This window comes from Bos javanicus, chromosome 4 (assembly GCF_032452875.1).
Source record: "Bos javanicus breed banteng chromosome 4, ARS-OSU_banteng_1.0, whole genome shotgun sequence".
Taxonomy (NCBI): Eukaryota; Metazoa; Chordata; class Mammalia; order Artiodactyla; family Bovidae; genus Bos; species Bos javanicus.
The window spans coordinates 53,035,025-53,056,556 of record NC_083871.1 but is presented as its reverse complement, the minus strand read 5'-3'; the positions used below and the strand labels follow the sequence as shown (position 1 = coordinate 53,056,556).

The following is a 21,532-nucleotide window of genomic DNA, read 5'->3' as shown; positions in this document are numbered from 1 at the left end:
TAAACTTATGATTTTTCAACTTTACCATGGTGCAAAAGTAACACAAATTCAGTAGAAACTGTGCTTCAAATTTTGAGATCAGGTCTTTGCCAGGGCTAGCTATGTGTGGTAAGCTGCTCTCTCCAAATGCTTGCAGCATCAGTTAGTCAGAGAGTTCAGTCAGCCACATGATCACAAGGATAAACACTGATACACTTGAAACCATTCTGGTTTTCACTTTTAGTTCAGCATTCAATAGAAAACATGAGATATCTGACACTTTATTATGAAATAGGCTTTGAGTTAGGTGATCTTGCCCGAAAGTAGGCTAATGTAATTGTTCTGAACATGTTTAAGGTAGGCTAGGCAAGGCTATGATGTTCAGTAAGTTAGGTTATTAAATGAATTTTTGATTTATAATTCTTTCAACATACAATGGGTTTACTGGGACATAACCCCATCATAAGTTGAGAAAGACATGCACATTTGAAGAAAGAGAAAGAGGATTAATATTCTTTATTAACAAGATTTTTTAATCTCATTTGGGCTCAGAAGAGAAACAGCAAATTAAATTCACAAGTCAGCATTGGAAATATCCTTTCCTTTCAAATTTTACAGAGCACATAAAATAGAAATTATAAATAGAAAGACCTGATATTTTAATACTATTTTTGTCTTAGAAATGCATTTTAAGTACTTCAATTTTATTTATTTTCTCTTCCCAGGTTATGCTTAAATTGCACAGTATTGTGGTGGTCAGCTCTGAGTTCCTCAGCTGATGACATTGAACCTGGCAAGCACAAATGTGCAGTCATACGTTCATAACACAGAACCACTAACATCATGACCAGTGAAAACCAGCATACACTTTCCATGCCACATTCCCATCCCCACCTTTGCCATCAGGGACATATCTAAACTAACCCAGATTTGCTAGAATCCATGCGTGGCTTCTGCACTTGTAGGAATTGTGGTTTTTACACTTGCCAGGTGGCTCAGTGGTAAAGAATGTGCCTGCCAATGCAGGAACCACAGGAGACATGGGTTTGATCCCTGGGTTGGGAAGATCTCCTGGAGGAGGAAATGGCAATCCACTCCAGTATTCTTGTTGGGACAATCCCGTGGACAGAGGAGTCTGCTGGGCTAAGTCCATGGGATTGCAAAGAGTCGGACATGACTGAGCATGTGATTTTTATGCCAAATGTTAAAGAATTAACATTGAACTGTTCACTTTTTATTTTGTCAGAGTTCAAATGTTAGGATAAATTAAATATACTACCATGCTTAGGAAATTTAAAATGGAATATATTTTTTTAAGTAGAGGTTTCCCTCAAGAGAATGTTAATACTTAATTTCCCAGGATCCTTGAGTATCTCTCTTCTGTTGTAACACTGAAATGAGAAGGATCTGTTAAATATAATGAAACATTTGCTGAAACATAAATAACTGGGTGTATCTAGACTAGCATGAAAGCATACTAATTACACTAGGTGTAAGCTATATGAGCTGCCTTCTCTTTCAATATAACATTCGTATTTATTACATTTCCCATATGGTAATGCTTCCTGTAATTTTGCTATCAACTAATAAGGAAAAAGTAGAAAATTATATATATATATATATATATATATACATATACACACACACATACATACATGTGGTTTTTCCAGTAGTCATGTGTGGATGTGAAAGTGGGACCATAAAGAAAGTTGGGCACTGAGGAACTGATGCTTTCAAATTGTGGTGCTGGAGAAGACTCTCAAGAGTCTTGGACAGCAAGGAGATCAAACCAGTTAATTCTAAAGGAAATCAACCCTGAATATCCATTGAAGGACTGATGCTAAAACTGAAGCTCCAATACTTTGGCCACCTGATGTGAAGAGCTGACTCATCAGAAAAATCCTGATGCTGGGAAAGATTTAGGGCAGGAAGAGAAAGGGGAAACAGAGAATGAGATGGTTGGATGGCATCATTGACTCAATGGACATGAGTTTGAGAACACTCTGGGAGATAGTGAAGGACAGGGAAGCCTGGTGTGCTGCAGTCCACTGGTTTGCAAAGAGTCAAACATGACTGAGCGACAGAACAACAAATCCAACTGAAATGCTACAGAAGATTGGCCAAGTATTACAACATATAAAAACAACTCTATTCAGATATTCATTCTAGATTCAAGTAATTTGGGTCACATGTGTTATGTGCTAGGTTCTTTTACTTGAATATGGAATACAGTGACTTAAAAATTTTTTAAAAGGTCACATACTTCAGAAATTTTACAGTTAGAAGATTGGAACATTCACCCCCTTGAAAACCTCCTACATTAAATAAGAGAAAAAGATAGCTAATAAGTGGCAGTAACCATGCTTGTATCAATATTTCTGAAAATCTATGACAACTAATAGTATGCTGAGAAGTGTTTTTTTTCCTCCTGTGTATGCTGCTGCTGCTACGTCACTTCAGTCATGCCTGACTCTGTGCGACCCCGTAGACAGCAGCCCAGCAGGCTCCTCTGTCCCTGGGATTCTCCAGGCAAGAATACTGGAGTGGGTTGCCATTTCCTTCTCCAATGCATGCATGCATGCTACATCATTTCAGTCGTGTCCGACTCTGTGCAACCCCATGGATAGCAGCCCACCAGGCTCCTGTGTCCAAGGGATTCTCTAGGCAAGAATAGTGGAGTGGGTTGCCATTTCCTTCTCCACCTCCTGTGTATGGATCTTGCTAATCATGTATAAAACTGTACTTCATTTTCTGGTTTCAACTCAAAGCAGGAAGGGCCAAGTTTAGTAAAACCCAGGGATTTCACAGGTTCTAGGCTTCCCTGATGGCTCAGTCATAAAATATACCCCTGCAATGCTGGGACCTGGGTTTGATCCCTGGTTCAGGCAGATCCCCTGGAGAAGGAATGGCAACACAGTTCAATATTCTTTCCTAGAAAATTCCATGGACAAAGGAGCCTGGCAAGCTACAGTCCAAGGGGTTGCAAAGAGTCAGATACAACTGAGCAAGTAGCACTTTCACGCATATACTCCCTGTGTTGGATGGCAGTTCTGAAACAAAGAACACACAATAACATGGCTGTTGGTGACTCTTACTCAGACAAAGCTTCATAATCAGTCAGTTCCTTAAGCAAAGGGCAAGAGATGTATCTCTCAAACCATATGCAGACTCTACAACTTCATCTTTTGTTGACAAGTGCATATAAAGCAACAGATCAGGTATTAGAGAAATATAACAGGTGTGACAAGGAAAACACAATAGTTAAAGTGGTGCCTAGTAAATGTCACTTTAAAGAAAAGAAAATACAAGTAAACGTATCAGATGCAAAAGTTAGATTTTAGATGTTTATACTATCAAGTCACAGAATATAGGGGGCAAAATGAAAAAAATGGCATCTTAGCACAATGAGATGAATAAAAATTCACAGGTACCACTGAGAGCTGGTAGAATGGCATTTTTTTATAGAAGAGAGTCACACAAGATGACACTTGGCTTTTAAAAATGCATATGATATACATATACATTATGGAATGATCACCATGATCAAAACAATTAACATATCCAATTGCTTCTGATAGTTAACTCTTTTTTTAAATGCAGAGAACACTTACCCACTCTCAGCAAATTTCAAGTATACAATACCTTGTTATTAACTATAGTCTAGTTGAAAGCAGCAGAGAAGGCAACCGCACCCCACTCCAGTACTTTTGCCTGGAAAATCCCATGGACGGAGGAGCCTGGTAGGGTGCAGTCCACGGGGTCACTAAAGTCAGACACGATTGAGCGACTTCACTTTGACTTTTCACTTTCATGCATTGGAGAAGGAAATCGCAACTCACTCCAGTGTTCTTGCCTGGACAATCCCAGGGACAGGGCAGCCTGGTGGGCTGCCATCTATGGGGTCGCACAGAGTTGGACACGACTGAAGCGACTTAGCAGCAGCAGTTGAAAGCAGAACTTTGTTGTTCAAATGGACAAACAAGTTGATTATTAATTTGTTAATATTTAATCCATACAGGAGTATTAAACCTAATTATGGATATAATAAGTAATCTAACAAAAATGGCATTTTATTAAATGTAATTGTTACAAAATGATTTGGAAGCTAGAACTAAACATTAAAAACAAATTCATCCATCTCTGAATCCAACAGAATGCAGGACTCCAGGAGTGAGGCAGGCGTGATGGGGAAAATAACTGTGTCAATATCTAGGTCAATATACCTCTTCCCCCTCTAATTCCATTAATAAATCTCATTAATTCAATGGGGAAATAGTTGAATAAAGCTCAAAGTTATAAACTTGAATAACATATTGGGGTTTCTCTTAGACCTAAAGGTTCATATTTTCTAGAAATAGAAAATAAACTTCTCTTATGTTGAGAAAGAGGGCTCTAAGTACAAATATATGTACTTTTGTTGCAAAAACTTGAATTTTTTACTCGTTAACTCAAACTGCCTTGACTTCTCATGTTTATGCAAAACAGATTTTTTGGAGGAAAAAAAGAAAGGTACTGTAACATCAGAGGAAATCATCAAAGAACTAGTGGCAACATCTTAAGGCTTTTATCAAAGTAGTGAGGGAATGCATTAAAGCAACAATATCTGAAGCTTACATGTGATGGGACTACTAAATTTAATAGTGTGTCTTATGAACATATGTGGATATAATGATTTTTTTGTAAGAATACCTCATTCTGAAGGACTTTTTTCTGAGTAAGAGAACATCATCTCTCAAGACAATTCAGAAAAAAAAAATCTACCAATATTTCATTAATAATAGATGCCTCACACTCTACAAACAGAGGACCAAAGTTTTTGAAAAACTATATGCACTATAAGTGAAGGTTATACAAAGGGGAATAAGCTTATGAATGGAAAAAAATCACTTAAAAATTCTTCATTAAATTCTTACGAGAAGATGGCAGCCTAAAAAACATAAATTGTTAAAACTGAGTCATAGTACATATGGGTTTAAATAAAAATAAGGGTCTCTCACCTAGAAAATCTTACTAAACAAGCTATGATTAAATTTGAGGTTTATTTTTACATTTATCAAAATGTGTTAAATATAAACAATTTATTTTTCAAAGAAAAAGTATTAAAAACAGGATAGTTTTACTTACAAGTAATAGTTAAGAACACAAAGGAAAAGAAACCCATATGAAAATGATTTAACAGAGTATGACTATTTGAGATGTTGTACTTTAAAAATGTCATGAGAGGTCACCAGTGGGTTTACTCGTGCCCTGACAAAGCAAAGGTCAACTTCTAATGCATATTCAGTCTACTGAGGCTCATAAAACAAACTAAACATTACTGAGTTCTTTGAATTATAATATATAGGTGGGAATCATGACACAATGAAAGAAAACTCTTTTGAGTGCTATTTGGGGCCTTCTTATGAACATGAACTATAAAACCACTAGCATCCAATTTCAGGACCCTCAGGTGCCACATAATGCTTGATTCTTTTCTCAAAAATAAAACTGTAATCTACAATTTCTAAAAGTATATAGTCTAAATTTATGGCAGAATTAGAATATATGTCTTCCAATGTGAATGATGTTAAACTTTACTCAGAAGTTATAAAACTTGGGCCTCTGAACATTAAACAAAGAAGTGACTTGCCCCAACGAAGAGAGGAGTGAGATTCATTAAATATTCTAAACTCCTTCTATGCATATTCTCCATCATGATTAGAACAAGGCTTATGTGCTATCATACAGTATAATAATGTTACTGCCTTCTAACTGATTCTTTAATCAATTTAACCAATTGTATTGGACACAATTTAATGTACAGTGTAAGTATACAGCTCCTTAAATTCAAAATAGGAGATTTATTACATGCTCTGTACATAAAATTTAAATATTTGGAATATTCTTTCCCTTTTACAGTGTTATGATTATCAGCTGGAATAGATAAACTGACCTACACTTTTTTTTTAATAAAATCTTATTAGAATGCAAGTTTATTTTCATCTGGATATATATCAGTTGAATATCATCCAAATCTTTTAGTGTTAGTTTTTCAGTTATGCTTTTTTTTTTAATTCTGAGCAACAACCACTGGGAAGCATATTTAAGGGTCTAGAAGTTAGGTAATAAAATGAATCACTCAGTTCAGTTCAGTTCAGTCACTCAGTTGTGTCCCACTCTTTGCGACCCCATGAATCGCGGCACGCCAGGCATCCCTGTCCATCACCAACTCCCGGAGTTTACCCAAACTCATGTCCATCGAGTTGGTTATGCCATCCAGCCATCTCATCCTCTGTTGTCCCCTTCTCCTTCTGCCCCCAATCCCTCCCAGCATCAGGGTCTTTTCCAATGAGTCAACTCTTCACATGAGGTGGCCAAAGTATTGGAGTTTCAGTTTCAGCATCAGTCCTTCCAAAAAACACCCAGGACTGATCTCCTTTAGGATGGACTGGTTGGATCTCCTTGCAGTCCAAGGGACTCTCAAGAGTCTTATCCAATGCCACAGTTCAAAAGCATCAATTCTTCAGCTCTCAGCTTTCTTCACAGTCCAACTCTCACATCCATACATGACCACAGGAAAAACCATAGGCTTGACTAGACGGACCTTTGTTGGCAAAGTAATGTCTCTGCTTTTGAATATGCTATCTAGGTTGGTCATAACTTTCCTTCCAAGGAGTAAGCGTCTTTTAATTTCATGGCTGCAGTCACCATCTGCAGTGATTTTGGAGCCCAAAAAAATAAAGTCTGACACTGTTTCCACTGTTTCCCCATCTATTTCCCATGAAGTGATGGGACCAGATGCCATGATCATAGTTTTCTGAATGTTGAGCTTTAAGCCAACTTTTTCACTCTCCTCTTTCAGTTTCATCAAGAGGCTTTTTAGTTCCTCTTCACTTTCTGCCATAAGGGTGGTGTCATCTGCTAGTTCCTGGTAAATAGCCGGATGCTGAGTGTTATTTTCTTCAATATTTTAACTACCTACATCTGCTGACTTCAGGCAACTGACAGCTTCCCAGTCTCAGGCTTGGAGGTATGATCTATAGTTCTACTTGGAACCTGCCTGTGTAAGATGCAAAATACTCAGCAGGGACAAGAAGCACCCATGGAGAGGTTTCTCTTTTCCAAATTTGTTTCCACTGAGCAGTACTGTCCACTTCAGTGGAAGGGAGACCAAATTCTATTTTGCCAGTGACATAAGGAATTACATGGGCAAAATATGAGCAAACTAGCACCCTGAATCCAAAATACCCCAGTGTTGTTACAATGCTGCCTAAAAATTGGCACAGTGTGATGCTACTTAAATCGACCAGATACTCAGTCCAACACAACTATTAAAAAGAGAAGAAACTGTCTTATAGTTATTTATATGAAAAATATTTTTCTTTGTTTCATACCATAAGTTAAAAGAGGGAAAAAGCTTTTTCAGTTTAATTTTACCATTGTACCCACTTACAAATCTTTGTCTAAAATATATATACTATCACTTAATAGCTCTCTGTGGAATGAATGGAATTGACAAATATTTCATACCCCCCATATTGTAAATGCAGCCTAAGTCATACATTTTTGTTTCAGAAACAGGTATGTCAAAAAATGGCAAAGCATCTGGGGCAAAATCACACTGTAATTTTACATTGCTGAAGTTGTAAAAAACAATGCTCATAGACATAGACCATAACATCTATAATACAATCCTTTGAATTTATGCCTCGGACTCTTATGAAGAAGATCCTTTATTATAATAGAAACAAAAGTAGTGACCACTTACAAAGCACTTATACGGTCTCAGTAACCATACTAAAACTGCACAAATATGAAAAACTTGGAACAATCCTATTAGGAGGTCTATTATAATCCCCATACTACAGATGAGAAAAACTGAGGTATAGAGTCCAAGAAAGTGACCAAAGTCATACTAGAGGCAAAATTCAAGATCAGGAAGTCTAGCTAAAGTTGAATTTTTGTATTACATAACATTATTACCAAGTGATGAGATTTTTTGCATATCTCAAACTATATTCATATAAGCAGTCTGAAAGGAAATACTTTTCTACAAAACTGGAACAAACAGCCTATTTTGTATTAATACATATCTAATGACATTTAAGCTCATGGCATGTGTTTGTATATTTATTTACATTAGCATAGACTGGAGAAGGAGAAACAAGCAAAAGAAGCAGTATTAATAATACCAAAAACGGAGGCAAACCTTTATTAAATATTTACTACACCAGACACAATAAACTGTTGGATTTCTGAAAGAAATGGGAATACCAGACCACCTGACCTGCTTCTTGAGAAATCTGTATGCAGGTCAGGAAGCAACGGTTAGAACTGGACATGGAACAACAGACTCCTTTTCCAAATAGGAAAAGGAGTACGTCAAGGCTGTATATTGTCACCCTGCTTATTTAACTTGTATGCAGAGTACATCATGAGAAATGCTGGACTGGAGGAACCACAAACTGGAATCAAGATTGCCGGGAGAAATATCAATAACCTCAGATATGCAGATGATACTACCCTTATGGCAGAAAGTAAAGAGGAACTAAAAAGCCTCTTGATGAAACTGGAAGTGGAGAGTGAAAAAGTTGGCTTAAAGCTCAGCATTCAGAAAATGAAGATCATGGCATCCGGTCCCATCATTTCATGGGAAATAGATGGGGAAACAGTGGAAACAGTGTCAGACTTTATTTTTGGGTTCCAAAATCACTGCAGATGGTGATTGCAGCCATGAAATTAAAAGGTGCTTACTCCTTGGAAGCAAAGTTATGTCCAATGTAGATAGCATATTCAAAAGCAGAGACATTACTTTGTCAAAAAATGTCCGTCTAGTCAAGGCTATGGTTTTTCCTGTGGTCATGTATGGATGTGAGAGTTGGACTGTGAAGAAAGCTGAGAGCTGAAGAATTGATGCTTTTGAACTGTGGTGTTGGAGAAGACTCTTGAGAGTCCCTTGGACTGCAAGGAGATCCAACCAGTCCATTTTGAAGGATATCAGCCCTGGGATTTCTTTGGAAGGAATGATGTTGAAGCTGAAACTCCAGTACTTTGGCCACCTCATGTGAAGAGTTGACTCATTGGAAAAGACTCTGATGCTGGGAGGGATTGGGGGCAGGAGGAGAAGGGGATGACAGAGGATGAGATGGCTGGACGGCATCACTGACTCGATGGACGTGAGTCTGAGTGAACTCCGGGAGTTGGTGATGGACAGGGAGGCCTGGCGTGCTGTGATTCATGGGGTCTCAAAGAGTCAGACACGACTGAGCGACTGAATTGAACTGAACTGAACTGACACCAGACACAGTGGTCAGAAATTTTCAGAGATTATTGGTTTAATTATCTTCCAACATTTTAATAGATGTCAATTTTTGTTTCATCTACTTTTCCCAAATTATAAAACTAAAGATTGAATAAAATAACTTTTTAGTACATCAGGTGCTCTTTGGAGCCTCATGCAAAGGATGTGAAGTGTGAGAGGAAGGGATGAGCCAAGTACTTTGTCTTAAGGAACTGTAAGGCTGGGGTTGCCATTTCCTGAGATGGGATAATCTTCTGAGAAATTAGAAGTGTGGTTGTGGATGTATTAACTTTGAGGTGCTTATTACGTATCTAAATGCACACATCCAAGAGAGGAAGAGATGCAGTGCACAAATCGGGGGACTGGTCAAGGCAGGGGCACAGAGAATCCCTTTAGAGTGAAAGGAGGGAAGTCAGAGGACAGACTCAAAGAGGATGGGAACATGTAGTGAGAGTTTTTGGAAGTTCTTGACTAGTGGCTCACATTTCCTCAGTGAAGAGTGACGAGAGCGATTCAAGGTTGGTGAAAATGAGAGGTGTGAAATGGAGATGGAATGAATCTTGGACATATAATTGGATTTCTGGGCAGTAGTAAGGGACAATTTGAAGTTCACAATTACTAATTCAAAGTGCAATCAGACAGCCTGTTTTGGGATTTTTCCCTTGACTTTCTATGTTCATGCACAAAGTACAGTTGGATTTGAAAAAGATTGAGGTTTCGCCAGGCAAGAAAAGTGAAGGAACAGATAGATGGACAAAGGATTTCAGAGTGTAAATAAGGGCATTTTCATGTTGCCAAAATTGCCAAACCATTGGATCATAGAAAAAGCAAGAGAGTTCCAGAAAAACATCTAGTTCTGCTTTATTGACTATGCAAAAGCCTTTGACTATGTGGATCACAACAAACTGTGGAAAATTCTTAAAGAGATGAGTGTATCAGACCACCTTACCTGCCTCCTGAGAAATCTGTATGCAAGTCAAGAAGCAACAGTTAAAATCAGACATGGAACAACGGACTGGTTCAAAATTGGGAAAGGAGTATGTCAAGGCTGTATATTGTCACTCTGCAGATGGTGACTGCAGCCATAAAATTAAAAGACACTTGCTCCTTGGAAGAAAAGCTATGGCCAACTTAGACAGCATATTAAAAAGCAGAGATATTACTTTGCCACAAAAGTCCATCTAGTCAAAGCTATGGTTTTCCAGTAGTCATATATGGATGTGAGAGTTGTACCATAAAGAGAACTGAGAGCCAAAGAATTGATACTTTTGAACTGTGGTGTTGGAGAAAACTCTCAAGAGTCCCTTGGACTGCAAGGAGACCAAACCAGTCCATCCTAAAGGAAATCAGTCCTGAATATTCATTGGAAGGACTGAGGCTGATGCTAAAGCTACAATACTTTTGCCACCTGATGCAAAAACTGACTCATTTGAAAATACTCTGATGCTGGAAAAGATTGAAGGCAGCAGAAGAAGGGGACGACAGAGGATGAGATGGTTAGATGGCATCACCAACTCGTTGGACATGAGTTTGAGCAAGCTCCAGGAGTTGGACAGGGAAGCCTGGCATGCTGCAAACCAAGGGGTCACAAAGAGTCAGACACGACTGAGCGACTGAACTCATAGGTATAATGTTAATGATGATAATGATAACATAATGCAAACTTTGTTCTAGGAGGGAACTGTTCTAAACACACATTATATAAATTATTTATTCTTCACAATAGCCTTATGTAGAATGCTTAACTACTAGTATTGTGATTTTATAGATGAGTAAACTATGACCAACCTAGATAGCATATTCAAAAGCTGAGACATTACTTTGCCAATAAAGGTTTGTCTAGTCAAGGCTATGGTTTTTCCTGTGGTCATGTATGGATGTGAGAGTTGGACTATGAAGAAGGCTGAGTGCCGAAGAATTGTTGCTTTTGAACTGTGGTGTTGGAGAAGACTCTTGAGAGTCCCTTGGACTGCAAGAAGATCCAAGCAGTCCATTCTGAAGGAGATCAGCCCTGGGATTGTTTTGGAAGGAATGATGCTAAAGCTGAAACTCCAGTACTTTGGCCACCTCATGCGAAGAGTTGATTCTTTGGAAAAGACCCTGATGCTGAGAGGGATTGGGGGCAGGAGGAGAAGGGGACGACAGAGGATGAGATGGCTGGATGGCACCACTGACTCGATGGACGTGAGTCTGAGTGAACTCTGGGAGTTGGTGATGGACAGTGAGGCCGGCGTGCTGCGATTCATGGGGTCACAGAGAGTCAGACACGACTGAGCGACTGATCTGATCTGATCTGATCTGAAACTGAGGTGAAAAGATTAAGCAGATAAGTAAGTTATAGATAGTAAATGGCAAAGGCAAGATTTAGTCCTTTAACTCCAGGTAGTCTGGCTCGATATACTAATACTTCCATACTGCCATGAACAACTGTGGAATCGATGAAATAAGGAGAGAGTTAAGAACATGAAAAAGGATTGTGGAAGGATCAGTGGATTGTAGTTTCCAGTGGAGTGAAAAAGAACAAATGCTAGAGCTGTGAGTCTTCAATAATGTTTAATAAAAAAAATTGGAATTCTTTAGTTTGAGAGTGGAATTCTTGGAATTAAAAATTATGAAGGAAGTGCATATATTTGAAATGATGAAGTCTAAAATATAATTATCCAGAAGGGTTGTTAACATAATAGAATCACATCACTGGAGGACAAGAGATTAAGGACACAAGAGACCAAAGTATTGGAGATATTATTTACAGAAAAATTGAAATAATGAAGACAGAGCAATTTGAAGGGAAACTAACACAGATTCAGGGGCTCAAATGTTCAAGAATAAAGGGGGCTGACATTCTAATGGTGACTGATTGATCGGGTTGCCAGATTTAGCAAATGAAAATATAATATGCACAGATACAATCTAATTTCAGATAAGAAAAGTAATTTTTCTTTCAGTTCAGTTCAGTCGCTCAGTCATGTCCAACACTTTGCGACGCCATGAACGGCAGCACGCCAGGTGTCCCTGTCCATCACCAACTCCCGGAGTTTACTCAAACTCAAGTCCATTGAGTTGGTGATGCCATCTAACCATCTCATCCTCTGTCGTCCCCTTTTCCTCCTGCCTTCAATCTTTCCCAACATCAGGGTCTTTTCAAATGAGTCAGCTCTTCGCATCAGGTGGCCAAAATATTGGAGTTTCAGCTTCAACATCAGTCCTTCCAATGAACACCCAAGACTGATTTCCTTTAGGATGGACTGGTTGGATCTCCTTGCAGTCCAAGGGACTCTCAAGAGTCTTCTCCAACACCACAGTTCAAAAGCATCAATTTTTCTGCACTCAGCTTTCTTTATATTTTTAAATTTTCTTTATGTATGTACAAATATTGTATGGACATACATATACCAAAAAATAACGTGTCATTTACCTGAAACTCATATGTATAGCTGACCATCCTGTATTTTATCTGGCAATCCTACTAACAGAGTCAGCATCTGAATTCAGATTTTTGCAACCACAAATTTAGTTCCTAAACCCAATAATATATTTTATTGTTAGTATTAATTCAATCAAATAAAGTAATGAAAAAATCTTATCAAATTAAATTTATACTCCTAGTTGCTAAATTAGAGCAAATGTATTTCATGATCTTAAGTATGATACTCATATATTAATATATAAGTGAACGTGGCATTTTATGAAAGTAAATGCATTTTGAAAACACGAACTGTGATCTAAAAGTTTTATCACTAGTTATGTGTGTAGTAAGATATCAGTGGGTAGGCCCCCTGATGATCCCTGTTGTTAATACAGTTTAGAGAATAAGTTCAATTATGATGACAGGAAAATAGCTATGCATTATCACAAATTATCTTTCATCTTTGACATAAATGGAAAAAGAGTTCTCTCGGTAATTCCATAGTTATATTTAAAACAATTTTGCATTGTGTTTGAAGTCATGCTTTTAAAAGCAGTAGGTACCACAGTTTGGAATCAATCAGTGCTATAGTATTATCTGTCATTTAAATGTGGTTTTTGTGGATTTTTTTCCTTTTTCCGTGCTATTTCATGCTATCTCATATTTAATTTAAATTATTTTTGAATGATGTAGACAAAATCAGGAAAGTAAAACATGTGTACAAAAGAAGAATAGAAATCTAAATTCAAAATAAATTCAATATACAAATATGTTCTGATATTACTTACATAATGATTTTATACTCTATTAGGAGTTTAAGTGTTTTCATACTATGTGTTTTTCCTGAAAAATATGTAAGTAATATAGGAATTACACATGGATTATATACTGCAAAAATATTTCTAACAAATTTTTATAAAATTAATATTGACAATATTTAAAGAGGTTTGTGTAAATAAAATTTTATTTTTCAAAGAAAATTTACATGAAACATCCCAATGATTTCACAAGTCTTGGAAGAAGATACTATAGATGTAATAATCTCTTTGTTGCAAATAAGACAATCAAGAATAAACATAAAGCTTTAAAATGTGACACACCAATCAATAGGAAGTTTCATTCAAGGATAGATACTTTTATTGCTTCTGTGATCTTTCTATTCCAATAACCTACATCCTTAGATGTTCCTATTTGATGCATACTTTGCCACATTGTTTCTGTTTTATTGATATTATAATTAGCAGCTGTTAAAGATCAATTTATAATTATTCAAGCACACTAGTGAAATCTCAGCAAAATCTTAATGAAAATATTAAGAAAGCATATTCTTGATATTACTACATCTAACCAAAAAAGAGTAACTGGGACCAAATTTAACCTCCTAATGAAAACAACCAAAAACAGAATACTTGAAACATACCAAATTTCAAGAGACTGGGTACCAGTCAATAAAAGAAAATGATCCCTGTGAGACAGGAAACACTCCAGACAAAAAGTGAGCTCAATGATTTTCCTTACTTACTGCCATGAGAGAGTTTGAGGCTGTGGTACACAGTAAGTTAACCCAAGTAGAAGCTGGCAGACTCTATGAGTGAAAATATAGCAAGATCAAGTGAATGGTGGTGTTGGAGAAGACTCTTGAGAGTCCCTTGGACTGCAAGGAGATCCAATCAGTCCATACTAAAGGAAATCAGTCCTGAATATTCATTGGAAGGACTGATGCTGAAGCTGAAGCTCCAATACTTTGGCCACCTGATGCGAAGAACTGACTCATTGGAAAAGACCCTGATGCTGGGAAAGATTGAAGGCCGGAGGAGAAGGGGACGACAGAGGATGAAACCTTTGGATGGCATCACCGACTCAATGGACATGAGTCTGCACAAGTTCCAGGAGTTGGTGATCGACAGGGAGGCCTGGCATGCTGCAGTCCATGGGGTCACAAAGAGTCAGACACAACTGAGCAACTGAACTGAACTGAAGGTGGCCAGAGTTCCCAATATACTGGAGAAGAAATAGCTGCTCAGAGAGAGAACTTCAGATATCTGTAGGCAGCTCTCTCAAGGCAGTCAGCTAAGTACTGATTAGTGCATTCATGTAGGAAAATACCCCACACCAGAAAAAGAACCACTTGAAATGATTAACAGTAAATGATGAGAAGCATAGTGAAAAGCATATGACTCATAGGTATGGGGTAAGAGAACACAGAAGGATCTTGCTTCAATTATGAGAATAATTACAGGCTTAGATCTAGCACTGCTCTGCTCCCATTTAAAAGAAATCTTAAAAATAAAACTGTCAAAAGTCAAACTCTTTCCAAGTAACTAAATTGTGTTCCAAAACAAAGTTGAAAATACTTATAATAATACAAAAATATCAAGCATCTAGTAAAATTCACAACATCTGACATCCAATACAAATCTGTCAAATATGCAAAGAAACAAGGAAACACAACCCATATTGAGATAAAAATCAATCAAACAATACAAACTGACAAAGATGTTAAAATTAGAACAAAATGGCATTAAAACATTTTAACTGTATTGTGTGTTTGAAAAATTATGTAAAGACAGATAAGATATAAAAAGGACTCTAGGGATAAAACTTGAACTTCCAGGGATAAAAACTACAATGTGTGAGATACAAAGTGTACCAGATGGGAATGACAGCAGATAAGATACTGCTACAAAAATAGGAGAAAAAAAATAGTACACTTAAAAGTCATAATAAAATAACAATCTAAAATGAAACTGAATAAAATAAGAATAATAAGAACAAAAATGAGTAGAGTACCAGCTAGCTGTGGACAATGTTATGTAGCCTAAAATACATGAAATTGCAGTTCCTAGAGTTAGGAAAGAGAGAGATAAGAGAAAAAAAATGAAATAATAGTTAAAAACTCTATGAATATGGCAAAAACTATAAACCCATATATCCAAGAAGATCAATTAACTCCAAGCCCTAAACATTGTGGCATATGATTGCTAAATTGCTCAAAGCCAGTGATAAAGACAAAATCTTAAAAATAGCCAGAGAAGAAAAACATACTATATACAGAGGAACAAAGATAAGGATGACAGCAGATTCCTGTCACTAAAGACAGTGAAACAGTGTCATTAAGATGATGAAAGATAAAAATGGCAAACCTAGATTTCCAAATTCAATAAAAACATCCTTTTTTGAACTAAAGGTGAAACACTTTTCTAGACACACAAAATCTGAAAGCATTCCACACTAATAGACCCATGCTAACAGAAATGTTAAATGGCTAGAAGTCATAATTTATGAGTACATATTTAATATTTTTCCTTATTATTTAAATCTCTTTAAAAGATAATTGACTAAGCAAAATTAATAATAATGCAGGGCTAGGTTTATAATATAAAAATAAAATTAACAAAAAATACCACAAAAGTTGGGAGAAAAGAGATGGAATTATACTATGGTGAAGTTCTTCACTATACATAAAGAGGTATTATATCAGTTGAGGGAAAACTGTGTGAGATCAAAGACAAAACTATAAACCCTAAAGTAGTCAGTGAAATAACAAAGATTTATAGAGAATAAGCTAACAAAGGAGATAAGGTACAATCATAAGCAATATTTGTTTAATTTGACTAATCTAAAAAAATTAGTCAAGTGGAAATTGACTAATGGAAAAAATAGGAAACAAATAATAATAGTTTTAAACCACTCAAATTACTAATCACATTGAACTTAAATGGTCTCAACACCCTAATTAAAAGTCAAAGATTGTAAGATTGAATTTTTTCTAAAGCAAGACCCAACTGTATGATTCCTGCAAGAAATGCCCACATGGAAAAAGAGGTCATTTCATAATAATGAAACTGTCAATTCATTTAAACCAATATAATGATTTTAAACAGTGACACACTTAACAACAAAGCTTCAAAATATGTGAAGCAAAAACTGATGGAACTACAATGAGAAATAAATATTTTACAATTTTAGTCAGAAATTTTAAGAACCTTGTTTTAATAACAGAAGACAGATAATCAGTAAAAATATAAAAGATGTGAACAACATTATCAACCAACTTATCCTAATTGATATTTATAGAACACTCCATTTACCATATGAGCCACTAGGGAAGCCCTAGGGGCAATAAACAAATATTAATATGTATAACAGAAATCATGTCATACAAAGTATGGTTCTCTACATAATATAGTTAAATTGGAAATCAAAACAGGAAGATTTCTGGAAAATCACCAAATATTTGGAACAAAATAATATGCTTCTAACTAACAAATGATCAAAAAGAAATCACAAGGGAAATTAGAAAGTATTTTGAACTGAATGAAAATAAAAACAGAAATATGTAAGCTAACTAAATGGGATACTGGTGAAGTAGTACTTAAGGATGCATTTTTAGCACTAAATCACTATATTTAAAGAAGAAAGTTCTCATATCCAAACCTCAGCTTCTACCTTAAAAAACTAGATAAAGGAAACAAGTTATAAATTCCTTTTTAAAAAGGAAATTATAGAGATCAGGATGAAAGTTAATAAAATAAAAAATTAAGAAATCAATGAAACCAGAAGCTATTCTTTGAGAAAATCAATAAAATTGATAAAACTCTAGCCATATTGATGAAAAAAGAGAATAACAGAGAACACGAATCACTCAATAAGGAATGAAAGAGATAATATCACTACAGATACTAAAGCTATTAGAAAAGAAGATCAATGTATATTGCAAATAACTCCATGCCAAAGAACCCTCACAACTTTTAAAAAATTAAATGGATAGATTTCTTAAAAAGCATAAACAAAGTCTCAAGAAGAAATGGATAATCTCAATAACCTATGTCTATTTTTAAAAAAATAGAATATGAAGTTAACATTCAGTGCACTTACCCAGCAATTAGGATGGCTAAAATGTAAAAGACTGGCCATACTGAGTGTCAGGTTGTGACGGAATGGGAACCCTGCTGGTATGTATGTAAAATAGTATAACCTGTAGAGAAAGTTTGACTTACTCATAAAAAAGATAAACACTTACTCTATGACCTAGCTATTTCATTCTTGGGTATTTATTCAAGAGATATGAAACCATATGTCCATGCAAAGACTCGTACAAAAATATTCATCATGGCTTTATTCATAAAATCCAAAAGCTGGGACAATGCAAATATCCATCAAGATGTATCTGTGCAAAAAAGCACTACTCAGCAGTAAAACAGGAATGTACTACAACATGCATGGATCTCAGAATTATTATACTGAGTGAAAGAAGCCAGAAAAAAATTATAGTACATACTGTTTGATTCTATTTATATAGTATTCTAGAAAATACAAACTAATGCATAGTAAGAGAAGGCAGATCAGAGGTTGCCTGGAAATGGCAGTGGGAGAAAGCAGCCCACAGAGATAATTCATGAAAATATGCCCACCCCAACTAAGAACTGTGGTACCAAAAAAGACCTTATAAGTGTCCAGCGAGAAGGGCAGAAAGAACATATACAAAAGATTAAGTATCAGATTAAGTGTTCTGCTCAATAAACCATCATTGAGAATTGGTTCATAAAAATTCTGAAGAAAATTATTTCCAAGCAAAAGATATTTGTAGCATACAAAAATTGATATGCTGGTTTATGTACATGAGAAAAGATTAAACCTACAAGGAAGGCACGGGGTAGGACATAGTAGATACAACATGGTGAAAAAGATGGACATACACAGGGCCGGGAGAAATATCAATAACCTCAGATATGCAGATGACACCACCCTTATGGCAGAAAGTGAAGAAGAACTAAAAACTCTCTTGATGAAAGTGAAAGAGGAGAGTGAAAAAGTTGGCTTAAAGCTCAACATTCAAAAAACAAAGATCATGACATCTGGTCCCATCACTTCACGGCAAATAGATGGCAAAAGAATGGAAACAGTGATAGACTTTATTATCTTGGTCTCCAAAGTCACTGCAGATGGTGACTGCAGCCATGAAGTTAAAGGATGTTTGCTCCTTGGAAGAAAAGCTATGACCAATGTAGACAGCATATTAAAAAGCAGAGATGTTACTTTGCCAACAAAGGTCCTTCTAGTCAAAGCTATCGTTTTTCCAGTATGTATGGATGTGAGAGTTGGACTATAAAGAAAGCTGAATGGTGAAGAATTGATGCTTTTGAACTGTGGTGTTGGAGAAGACTCTTGAGAGTCCCTTGGACTGCAGGGAGATCAAACTAGTCAATCCTAAAGGAAATCAGTCCTGAATATTCATTGGAAGGACTGATGCTCAAGCTGAAACTCCTTTGGCCACATGATACGAAGAACTGACTCATTGAAAATGACCCTGATGCTGGGAAAGATTGAAGGAGGGACGAGAAGGGAATGACAAAGGATGAGATGGTTGGATGGCATCACTGACTCAATGAACATGAATTTGAGTAAACTCTGGGAGTTGGTGATGGACAGGGAGGCCTGGCGTGCTGCAGTCCATGGAACTGCAAAGAGTCAGACCCAACTGAGCGACTGAACTGAACTGAACACAGGACAATGGTGAAGGAGATTCCACATGACTGTTATGCATCAGGTATAAAATACTACTAGACTGTACCGGAGAATATCAGGCTTCTCCAAAAAAAGATGAAATTGAAATGGCAACCCACTCCAGTAATCTTGCCTGGAAAATCCCATGGTTGGAGGAGTCTGGCAGGTACAGTCCATGGGGTCGCAAAGAGTTGGGCACAACTGAGCGACTTCACTTTCACTTTATGTACGTGAACATCTTGAAGGAAGATACAACACTGAGGAGTTTGGGCACTAAATTAGTTACAAATGCATAAAATCATTTAAGGAGGAATGAAAGTGATAAGTCTAGGAAGAACAGAACATTGACCAGGAAAAGAAATTAATCATGATTTACCATACTGTTCAATTCTGAATAGCATTTACCATGGTCATAAGAATGCAAACACATAATATTGACCTAACCTAAATAATAACATAATCATTTAGGGAAATGAGCAATGGGAGGCTGGGAAGACTTTATATGCATTATCCATTACAGACTTTATTATAACACATTCACTCACTACAGCATGAATTATAAATTGATTCTTAAACCATAGGATATGTCACCATTTGAAATCGCCACAGCCTTCTTCACCTACTGTATGATAGTGGCTAATACAAAAGTGTCTGTACATATGTGCACACTTACACATGATTTTGATGTGGTTGATGTTCCACTAGGATCATAAGATTATCATCTGTAGGATAAGTGAGACATGACAGACCACACCAAGTTATAGTGTCATCTTAAAGAGAGAAAGTGTCTTCCCAGCTAGCTAGAGAAAATTCAATGCGACCTTATTGAGGCTATTATCTTACCTAAAGAAAGCGTACATTTCAAGCTGAAGGAGCCCTCTCAGCAAAGGAAGCCAAGTAAAATTAGAATCTTCCTGGTGACTGTTGGCAACATCTATTCAAGGACTATCCAAGGAAGATGTCCCATTTACACAGCACAGCCTGAGGGCCCTGGTGGCTCTTCTGTCCCTTTTGAGGAAATTAATTTACCCATCTTTCATTACCTGCTGCCGTTAGACATTTGAATCATTTAACCAATCCCCCTTTATTCTGATAGGCCTATCACAAAAGCTATAAAAATCATAGGCAACTCATTAGAGGACACAAATATATTTTATACCCTTGGTAGTTGCATTTCTTATTGAAAATAACTACAATGTTTCTTTAGATCTAAGTTAAAGTATATTCCTCCCTAAGAGATTAGTCAGTATTTCAGTTCAGTTCAGTTCAGTCGCTCAGTCACGTCCGACTCTTTGCGACCCCATGAATCACAGCACGCCAGGCCTCCCTGTTCATCACCAACTCCCAGAATTCATCCAAACCCATGTCCATCGAGTTGGTGATGCCATCCAGCCATCTAATCCTCTGTTGTCCCCTCTCCTCCTGCCCCCAATCCCTCCCAGCATCAGAGTCTTTTCCAATAAGTCAATATTTAATATGCTAGAAAATAAGACTTTTTTTTTAGTTTGTAATTCTGGTTTAGAGGGAATGAAATAGATCATGTTTTTACAAGTGTCAGGGAGTATGTATATGAGATAAATCTTAAAAGCTACACATAGTCTACTTTTAAAATATTGAATTACATTTGAGAATAATTTTTTTCTCTGAATTGTAATGATTCTGGGAAAAGTCTAAAATGCTTGAGAGCTTTGAACTTAGCTAGGGAAGTGTTAAATAGTTCAGATAAAGCAATTTAACCAAGTTGTAATTATTTTGTGTGGTGTTTAAAAAAACTGGAGCCTATTATACAGAGTGAAGTAAGCCAGAAGGAAAAACACCAATACAGTATACTAACGCATATATATGGAATTTAGAAAGATGGTAACGATAACCCTGTATACGAGACAGCAAAAGAGACACTGATGTATAGAACAGGCTTATGGACTCTGTGGGAGAGGGAGAGGGTGGGAAGATTTGGAGAATGGCATTGAAACATGTGAAATGTCATGTATGAAACGAGATGCCAGTCCAGGTTCAATGCACGATGCTGGATGCTTGGGGCTGGTGCACTGGGACGACCCAGAGGGATGGTATGGGGAGGGAGGAGGGAGGAGGGTTCAGGATGGGTTCTTAAATTTGTAAGGAATATATTAAATTAAAAAAAAATAAATAAATAAAAAAATTTTAAAATGCACTTACATTTTTTTAAACATATGAAACTGAATATATAACATTGGTTATGTCTACTGTGTAAGCCTCTTCAGGAAGCTGAGTGGTAGCCTAGTAGTAATGAGACAGTAATGCAATTTACAATTTACTAAATTGTTCCTTAGGCATAGTTTAAACAGTAGGTATATATGATCCATTAAAGTCAACGTACG

The 21,532-nt window shown here is 36.6% G+C and overlaps 1 protein-coding gene across 3 annotated transcripts in view; it reads right to left on the bottom strand.

Moving 5' to 3' along the window:
- TFEC (transcription factor EC) overlaps positions 1 to 21,532 on the bottom strand; it is a 219,549-nt gene that overhangs the window by 105,389 nt on the left and 92,628 nt on the right. The window lies entirely within an intron of this gene.